This window comes from Cebus imitator, unplaced genomic scaffold (assembly GCF_001604975.1).
Source record: "Cebus imitator isolate Cc_AM_T3 unplaced genomic scaffold, Cebus_imitator-1.0 Scaffold143, whole genome shotgun sequence".
Taxonomy (NCBI): domain Eukaryota; kingdom Metazoa; phylum Chordata; class Mammalia; order Primates; family Cebidae; genus Cebus; species Cebus imitator.
The window spans coordinates 3,411,597-3,421,988 of NW_016107458.1; the positions used below are offsets into that span (position 1 = coordinate 3,411,597).

Here is a 10,392-nt window from a genome sequence, read left to right on the forward strand (position 1 = left end):
AAAAAGCAGAACACAAGATTGTATAAATGGAACTATCACAACTATGTAGAAAAATATACAAAAGGGATAAGGAAATACTACAAATATTAAGGTTTTAGGGGAGGGGAGAATGGATGAGATTACTTGTGATTTTTGCTTTTGTCTCAGAGCTGTTTTGTATTTTCTGTTGTTCTGCAGTAAACATATATATTACTTTTATAATTTGAAAAAGTAAACTTTGTTTTGAAAAGTGAATGTAGGCCGGGATCAGCGGCTCATGCCTGTAATTCCAGTACTTTGGGAGGCCCAGGTGGGTGGATTACCTTAACATCAGGAGTTCGAGACCAGCCTTGCCAACATGGTGAAAACCTGTCTCTACTAAAAATACAAAAAATTAGCCGGGTGTGGTGGCACACAACTGTTAGCCCAACTACTTGGGAGGGTGAGGCAGGAGAATTGCTTGAACCTGGGAGGCAGAGGTTGCAGTGAGCTGAGATTGTGTCACTGCGCTCCAGCCTGGGTGACAAAAGTGAAACTCTATATCAAAAAAAAAAAAAAAAAAAAGTGAATGTATCCCTTGCGAACAATTAGTTTGTCAATTATAAGAACAACTTATTCTTTAAAAGCTCTAAGCCTTCCATTTGGCAACTGTTTGTCTCCTTTTGATTCTACGGTACTTTCGAATTCTTACAGAAGCTGATGGGAAATGCTGGATTAGACCACATTATCTACACTGTTATCTATGTTCAGAAACTTGTAATGATCACAGATAGGCAGTCCCTTCTCTTTGTGGTCAATGTATCCCTTGCAAACAATTAGTTTGTCAATTATAAGAACAACTTACTCTTTAAAAGCTCCAAGCCTTCCATTTGGCAACTGTTTGTCTCCTTTTGATTCTGCAGTACCTTCAAATTCTTACAGAAGCTGATGGGAAATGCTGGATTAGGCCACATTATCTACACTGTTATCTATGTTCAGAAACTTGTAATGATCACAGTTAGGCAGTCCCTTCTCTTTGTGGTCACATGGGAGGATTACTCCTGCCTGCTGCCCTAGCTTTTCAGTGGCTCCTTTGACTAGTTCTGGGGAATGGCCTGTGTCCAGCCTATCACCAGAGGCCTTGAGTGAGAATGACAGAGCCCCCTGCTACCATGTGACAGATGTGTAACATGAGTGGGAAACATGCTTCTGTGAGTTTGAGCCACGGAAAGGCATTCTTACAGAGTGCCTCGGAGTAATGACACTCAACACTATTTTCAAAATTCATCGTTTAGGTTTTTCCACTAATTCAGACTGTGTAGTGAAAAGAATACAGCATCGGTAAATCACATAACTGTTGTTTATTAACAGTATGAATTCAGACACATTATGTAATAGAGTTTTAGTTTTCTTGTGTCAAAGGCATAACCTCCACGAACTCCAAACAAACAAAATCTGATGACTTTAAATTAATCCATACCAAAGTGTTTAGTTTTAATTCACTGCTCTTTAGTGCTTGAATTGAGATTCTTTAGACCAAAATGGCCTCTTGAAGATTCATTCTTGTTGTATGCTTATTCCACATTTCTCTGTTTATTGATTTTGTCACTTTTGGTCACTATATGTAGGTTTATTTAAGAAAAATTCCCTTCTATAGTGTATCAGACAGGTTAGGCTGGTGCTGCAGTAACAAAGATCTCCAAAATCTCAGTGGCTCAAACTCACAGATGTGTATTTTCCACTCATATTACTTCTCCGTCGTATGGTGGTAGGGGGCTCTGCCATCCTTACTCAAGGACTGTGGGCTTATGGGCTGGATACAGGCCATTGATCATAATAGTCAAATGCCCCACCCAAATGCTAGGGGAACAGGCAAGAGTAATCCTCCCATGTGACCACAAAGAGAAGAGACTGGATATGTGTGATCATTAAAAGTTTCAAACTAAACATAGATAACAGTGTAGATAATATCATCTAATCCAGCATTTCCCATCAGCTTCTTTGAAGCACCAGTTTTGCAGTATATTAACATGTGCTATTTATAAAGGGCATTTCCTGGTCAAGTAAATGTGGAGAATGCTGGGCTTAGTATCATGTACTAGGCTTCTTTAGTGAAAGACGTCTCAGAGTTGTTATGTCCTAACAGGCATTCTAGAAGTGGAGAGTAACATACGATGTTTCCCAAACTTACCTACTTTTGAATTCTTTTCTTTCTTTTCATAGCCTCTCTTCAATGCAGGATTTCCTAGAATATGCTTTAGGATACCCTAAGTTGTCTAATTTGTTCTCATGCAAAGCAAATATTTGGAATTGCATTTTTAGTAATACTTGCCTTGGGAAGAAGCTTTGTTTTTATTGTTTGTTAGAAGAATTGACTATTTGAAGAGAGAGATTTCTACTATTAGGAATCAAAGGTGGTGTTTTTGAAAAATTGTTATTACTGGTTACATGCCTGAGTTGAATCCACAGGACTTTTTCTTTATTTTGTTGCATTTGTGTTCTAAACTTACCATTGAAAAGAGAAAGGTAAATAAACCTTGACCACATATCTTAGTGGTTATAAAACAATTAAATTGGTTTGGACAGATGGCCCAAACACAGAGTGTGTTTTTTATTGACTTCAGTGTTTTTTAGTTCTCTTTGACTTTCTATAACAAGTTTTCTAGAAGTTTTGAAATGAGACACTACTGAAATGAGGGCTCTGATAAGAAACAGAGAGATAACTGTTGTCAAGAGGTATTAAGTATTTCTCTACCAGAAGACTTTGAATTTAAACACAACATTTGTTGCCAGGGATTTTATGCCTGCGTATGTAACAAATCTCAGTATGGAAGTTTTCACTTAAATGTGGCTGTAAACTTTCTGTAATAAACTTTAGGTAAGAAGGACTCCCCACCCCTGTTTTATTACAGTACACGGGTAAAACCTTATAAAGACTAAACTCTAACTCCCCAGACTTTCAGATTTTGGGCATTAGCTTTCTTTTAAATGATGGATTCACTTTCTATTAAAAATCACGTGAAATCCAGGCCAAGAATTCTTTTTTCATTTTCTGTTTCATTTTCTTTTTTCCTTTGTGAGTAAACAAGTGTGAAGGGCAATTTCTGTTTCATAACAGGAAACACACTTTTAAACCTGTCCGTTACCTCACAGCCCCATTCTACTCTTTTGCTGCTGCCATTACGATTAAGACTGATCGGGAGGCTGGGCGTGGTGGCTCACATCTGTAATCCCAGCACTTTGGGGGTCTGAGGTAGACAGACAGAGGTCAGGAGTTTGAGACCAGCCTGGCCAGTATGGTACAACCACATCTCTACTAAAAATACAAAAATTAGCCAGGTGTGGTAGCGCACACCTGTAATCCCAGCTACTTGTAAGGCTGAGGCAAGAGAATTGCTTGAACCCGGGAGATGGAGGTTGCAGTGAGCTGAGATCACGCCATTGCACTTCAGCCTGGGTAACAGAGCAAGACTCCATCTCAAAAAAAAAAACTGGTAGTAGATTTGCTTTTTAAATGTGACTTGGGAGAATTTGAGGCAGGGAAAACTTTGTTCAGGGCTGTACTTCCCAGTCTTCTTTTTGTTGATTTTAGTATCGTTGTGGAAAAAGCATTTATGACCCATCACAAAAACAAACAGTAATAAAACATTTTTCACATGGTCTGGGGCTGACAGGAATCAGGCTTAGTATATCCAGAGATATGACAAGCATGGGAACCTGCACCACAGAGCTGCCCTATCCTGGTCCCAGGGCCCTTGTCTATGGCAGGTCTTCTTGGGGAGAAGAGATTTCACTCTTAGGAGAATGCTCATGTTTGATGCCCTCAGGTGCTTATATCCGGTTCCAGTGATGGTAGCCTTGGAGTAAGTCTGCCTTTGAGAGAGGATTGTTTTTTTTCCTCACCCTTCAGGGATCTGTAGTGGGTACCCTCATGGGCCACCCTCTGGACCAGTTCAAATGTTAGGGAGTTTCGTGGAAGAGCAATGTTTTCGCATTGCAGGCTGCAGCTCACATTCAGAAAGATTGTGGAGGATAACAGAATTGGAAGTTTTGGGGCTGGGCCAAACCCCGTGGATCTTAGCACATCCACATGATTGTATCAGAGGAGAGTCTGGAGCTCACAGAGGCTAGATGCAGTCACACTGCTTCACACAGGAGTAAGGGCTGACACTATTGGAAATACTTGGTGTCCTTGCAGCTATTTCCGATGTGCTGAACCTTGAAAGACATCTTACGACCACTTGTGATGCATTTTAAAATTATATAAATGAAGTAAGCCTACAAGTTTATGCTCATGTTTGCTGTTTTCGTATAGTCAAACTAGTAATAACATGAATGGTTAAAGATTTGCTGGGAAAATAGAAAGTGTTTTGAAAATACACAATACCAAAGGTAAAAAAAGATATATGTATGTATATGTGAGTGTGTGTGTATATATATGTGTGTATATATATGTTTTATTAGTAGGAAAGGGAGGAAAGCCCATTGTATATGGAACTAAAAGCCAGAACCTACTGCATGTCCACCTTTGTTTTAATGAAAGTTATAAACAACTGAGTGTCCTGGCTGCCTGGCCAGCTGAAGGAAGGTGAAGGTCGTTTTAAAATAGAAAAAGATCTGGTTAAATATTTGACCAGATACTTTGACAAGTTGGAATGTTTAATCATTTTCAGTCCCAAGGATGTCAGTGGAGGCTGACTGCAGAGTCTTCTCTGCCTGCAGATGACTTATGCTGTCTATACCAATGATTTAAAGGCGGATGAAGTATAGTTACGAAAAACATGACCCTTACCACCCCCTGCTCAATTGGTTTGTAACCATGTAGGAAATCTAAGGTAAGATTGGTAAAAGTGAAAAAAATAAATCCTATTGTTCAGTCCTCTTCCGTGGAAGGTAGGACTTGGGAGGGAGTATTTTACAGTGGTTGAGTTGTATTTCTTGGAGCCACAGTGCCTGGTTGGAACCCTGCCTCTGCCAGTTATTGACTGTGGTCTTTGGTAGGTAAAGACATAATTTATTATCCAAACTAGATAATTTATGAGAATGAAAGGAGATACTTGTAATAGTTGTACCAGGAGAGCAGGCATAAACTAGGATGATCTGAGGCAAACCAGGTAACACGGTCACTCTGGTGTTAAGCAAGTTACCTAATCTTGGTGTCTTGGTTTCTTCACATTGTGAAATGGACATGACTCACTTCCTGGGGTGTTAAGATTAAATGCGATAAAATGTGTGAAGTTTTGGAATGTTGTTTGACACACAACTGTACAACAGATTTAGCTATTTAAAAAAATTATTTAGGATACTTAATTCGTGAAATAACCACTTATGTATTCAATTCCCTTTCTATTGTCTTTATTTCTCCCAAGCTAATTTTGTTTTTTTTTTCTCCCCCAAGAGGCGAGGTCTCACTATGTTGCCCAGTCCTGTAACTCCTATGCTCAAGTGATCTTCCTACTTAAGCCTTCTGAGCACTTTGCTTTTAATAACATTAATGTTTACTAATGGCTTTTTCCATTTATGGCACCTGCCCAAACTCATTTGCTTGCTTTATGTGAGCCCTTTACTCAGATAAAGGCTCAGAAAATAAAATTGACTTTTACTTTTTCAGCTACCTGTATATCTGGCACTTAATTGTATAATTAGCACCTGTGGCTCAGAGATGGCTGGGTGTTGGGGCAGTCATTTATCAGGTTGTGTCTAATTAGCATCTACACTGGAGAGCACCTTTTGAACAGCTGGCGCCGAGATATAGGAATGGTTGGGAGGTTGGGAGGTTGAGTGGGTGGGGAGTGGTGAAGCTAGACCTCCTTCCTGCCTCTTTTAAAAGTTGGTTTTTTTTTCCAGTGTAGTGATATGCAGAGTTGCCAGATTTAGGAAAAACAAAATCAAACAAAAAAGAAGCCGGAATGTCTGGTTAAACTTTAATTTCAGGTAAACAGCACATCATTTTTTAGTATGTATTATGCAGTATTTGAGACATGCTTATCCTAAAAATTCATTGTTCATCTGAAATTCAGCTTTAACTTGATGTCTACTATTTATCTGGCAATCCTAGTTTTGTGATCCAGAAAGAATTTTTATTCTATTCCGTGTAACCCACATTCAGATATATATGAAATGTGTAGTCCAGATCCTTTTGTAAGTATTGTGTTAATTTTTTAAAAAGTCCATGTTGTCTACTCTGCATTGGAATGGATGGTTGAGAAGTTGTTACTGAGTTGCCGCTGCTAGTTCCCACAAAGGCCAAGATGAAAAAGGGTTGAGTTTGGTTTGCTGCAGCAGCAGGGATTACATTTGCTCTTTGAGAACTTCTTGGCTGTGAGTGTGGATGAACTGAAGCCATTTCTTTCTCCTTGGAGGGGAGTCCGTTAGTTAAGATGACTTATTGAAGCCCGGGCCAACTCTAGGAGTTCTCGGTTTTGTAATTGAATTACTTTAGTAATATTAAATAATTTGGGGAGTGGATTAAATTGATGTCATTTATATATCATTCCTCAATGTACAGGGAACAACTTTTATTGTCATTAAAAGTGACATTCAGCTTGGCACCATGGTAAGCACCTGTAGTCTTAACTACTTTGGAAGCTGAGGTGGGAGGATTACTTGAGCCCAGGAGTTTGAGGCCAGCCTGGGCAACAAGCAAAACTCACATCTCTAAATAATAATAATGATGATGATGATAAGAAAATCCCAGAAATGAATAACAGGTTTGGGGGAAACAAACAAAAAAAGTAACCTTCAAATACTCTTACCATTAGAATCTCTCTTGCTGTTTTTGATTTTCAGCAGTGCTGCCTAGAAAATGCTGGTGAGCTTTTTGCCCCAGCTTTGGAAACTCTATCAGCAGTCAACCTGAAGGGCATGGCATGCCTTTGGGAAATGCTGATTGTAAGATTAGAGGCTGCAGAAACCTGAGTGACTATTTGTGTGTGTGTGTGTGTGTGTGTGTGTGTGTGTGTTTTTAACTCTGGGTATGATGCCTCTGTTAAACCAGGTCCCTGAGGAACAGCTTCACCAGGTTAGTGATACACTTGGCGAAATTAGTAATGGCAAGTAAAGGTTCAGATTGTGCCTGCTGGACAAGAATGAGCCAGAGCAAATGGATTTTGGACGAATACTGGCTTTTTAATTGCTGCTATTTAAAGAGTTTAATGTCCCCAGTGAAAAAGCACAGGTTTCAGATAATCTTTTGAAGAAAAATCCATAGTGGTAAGAGCTTACTATTTAGGCACAGATAGTGTTTGGATGGGGTAGCCAAGGGAAGGAATCCAATTGAAGCTGTTTGTTCAAAGTACTAGATTTGGAGGTGTATTTTGTTGTTAACTGGTGACTTTCCAGAAAATGAATTATTTATATATAAAGATTCATGCTAGCCAGGCTTTGTATACTGACAGTTATTTGTAAAACTCTTGGCTTCCTCCTTTTACCTTCTTTTCTAATCTGTCTCCTTTCCTCCTCATGGCTTCCTTTAGCAGCCCAGTGTTTGAACATGGTTTTGCTCTTGATGAGCCTGAGATTTGGCACAATGTCACAAGATGGCATGGTGGGTGGAATACTTGGCCTCATTATTTACATGGCTTAGTATTTGAAATGTCTGGTTGGATAGGGATTGACTATTAATGGTAGACATTTCACATTTTGGGACATTGATCCTCAATCTTGGCAGCACATTGGCATCCCCTGAGGAGGCTTAAAAATGCAAGTGTCAGCTGGGCATGGTGGCTCATGCCTGAAATTCCAGTGCTTTGGGAGGCTGAGGAAGGAGGATTGCTTGAGCCCAGAAGTTCAAGACTAGCCTGGGCAACATAGAACTCATCTGTACAGAAGAAAAAAAAGAAAAAATTGCAGATGTCTGGGTTCCACTTCCAGGGAATCTGATTTAATTGTCTGGGGTATGAATTGTGCACCAGGACTTGCAGGAGGTCCTCAGATGATTCTAACGTAAGCCAAGTATGCATGTTATCCTCTGGCCTGCCCTCAGAATGATGTCTCTAGCCTGTTCTGTCCAGTAGGGAACCATGAGCACAAGAAAGTTACTTACGTTTACAAGAATTAAAATGAAGTCAACTGAAACTTCATTTCCTCAGTCACACTAGCCACATTTCAAATGCTCAACAGCCACACATGGCTCATGACTACCATATCGAGTAGTACAGATATAGAACATTTCCATCACAGCAGACAGTTGCATTGGGCAGCCTAGATCTAGGATGTCAACAAAACATGGGAGGAGCATGAACATTTGAGAAGCCTGACACAGGAAGGGCAGGCTTGGAATAGAGCTAATCCCACGGGACTTGGCCGTGCTGAGTTACTCCATACTTTTTTAAGCGGCCTTTTTCTCAATGGTCTTTTGGCACCCGGAGCCCCACAGCAGTTGGTGCAATGGATTGTGTGTCACATCTTACAGAAAGGCCCTGTTTAAAGCCGGCCGGCCTGAAGGGGTGTGGTGAGGACTGGGGGCAGGCAAATGTGACCCCGAAGAGGCCAGGCCAGGGAAGAGAGAATGCAGCTTTATTCTTTCAGAGCCGAGGAATGCCCAGGAAAGGACTGAAGCCTGAGTATTGGGGTTAAACTAGGTGAGAGCGGATTTTATCTCTTCTGCTGGAGAAAGACCAGCCTCAGTAATTGCCTCTCCTGGCTCATCTCTAGTGTGTGGGAAACAGGCACAGTGCTAGCACATATTTCCCATGAAATAAACTCCCATTGTGGGCCCCCATGTTCTTGGAGGGCTGGGCACCAAGGGTGGAGAATGAAATCAATTATGTCCCATGTTTGTTCAGACATAGCACATAAGATCCCAGGAGGATAGGGTCACGGAAGAGTGAGGGGTTAGAGGAAAGATGAAGTATGGCAAAGGATGTGGATTTTCTACACCATGCTTCCCTCAGCAGGACCTTTGTAGAGGTTCTTCCTCCTGCAGGCGTGAGAAACCCTCACATGGAGGGGCTGTCTGGAGGCCAGCAGTTGGTCTGTTCCATCCGGGCTCTTCGCTGTGCCTTCCTGCCTCCTGCATTTTGCTGGACGTTAGCACCTCCCCAGGAACAGATTTCTGTTGCTTTCCATGAGCCTGCTGTAAAGAAAATGCCAAGTCTTCCTGGGCGCGGGAAATGTGTAGGAAGAACTTTGAGAATGCATGAATCAAAGGCACTCGGGTGATTTAGGGGTGTGACTCCCAGTGGCTTCACGGGGTCTGTGAGTCATTTCGGAGAGTTTTTTCTGTTTTGTCATTGTGTGCTGTTAATCCAGGATGAAGTGTGAGCACAGCAGCAGACTTCATTCCCTTCTTGCTTTGTTCCGCTGGTCAGGTTCGTGTTCTTGATGGGGTTGTATCCAAATATCTGTATTGGGGCTTGGCATGGTGCCTCATGCCTGTAATCCCAGCACTTTTGGAGGCTGAGGCAGTCAGATCACCTGAGCCCAGGAGTTCGAGACGAGCCTGGGAAACATGGTGAAACTCCATCTCTACAAAAAATAAAAAATTAGCTGGGCATGGTGGTGCATGCCTGTGGTCCCAGCAACTTGGGAGACTGAGGTGGGAGGATTAGTTGAGCCCAGGAGACAGAGGTTGCAGTGAGCTGTGATTGCACCACTGCACTCCAGCCTGGGGGACAGAGTGAGACCCTGTCTGAAAAACAAAAAACAAACCAAATATGTGTATTGGCAAGTGCCAACTGCACGGTATTAACTGCCTTTGATGGAATAAATGATCAAGACCCTCCTAGGACTTTTGTACGCTTAAGAATTGTGTGTATTTTTCTCTCATTCAGTTCTGTCCCGCTTTTGACTGCCAGAAGAGGCATGCCCTCCTTCCTTTCCCATTGTCAGTAAGTTTTAGACTTTTTGTTTATACTCATGTGCTATTTTAAATTATGTTTCACACTTCTATTTTGCCTGATTTTTTATATTCTCTTTCCTCAAGCTCGGAGAGCTAGGTAGGAAATGTTAACTTCTTCTAAGAACCAGGAATATGGGAAAGACTAAAAAGAAATGCTAAGAGGAGTAATATGAAAGCCGGTGTTGATGGTGAGTGTCTTCTGGAATAGCCATCCTGGTAACTCTTCAGGGTGCCACTGTTTCTCTGTGCTAATGGACGTTTTAGGCCTTTTGTAGGATAGAATTTTAAAGGACAAGTAGAGAAGTGTTAATTCCTGGGAGTAGTTCCTTGGTTTTCCCTTCATCCTTGTGCCCGTGCTGGCGCCGGGTGGTTGTGGTTTCTGCCATGAGCTCCCAGAAAGGCAACGTGGCTCATTCCAGGCCTCAGGCACCAGAATACGTTTAGCTTCAAAAATGACAAGTTCAATAAGAGTGTTAAGACCAAGAAAATTAATGCAAAACTTCCTGATGGAGTGTGTCAGTGCTATAAAGAAGTTATTGAGTGGCGTGTAACATACAAAAAATACAAATCATTATCAAAACCTTAAAAATGTG

The 10,392-nt window shown here is 41.2% G+C and overlaps 1 protein-coding gene and 1 pseudogene across 2 annotated transcripts in view; both read left to right on the plus strand.

Annotated features, from left to right (window-relative positions):
- The window catches only part of SPTBN1 (spectrin beta, non-erythrocytic 1), a 215,255-nt gene that overhangs the window by 17,629 nt on the left and 187,234 nt on the right, over nucleotides 1-10,392 (plus strand). The window lies entirely within an intron of this gene.
- Nucleotides 10,113-10,392, plus strand: part of LOC119473259 — a 920-nt pseudogene continuing 640 nt past the window's right edge.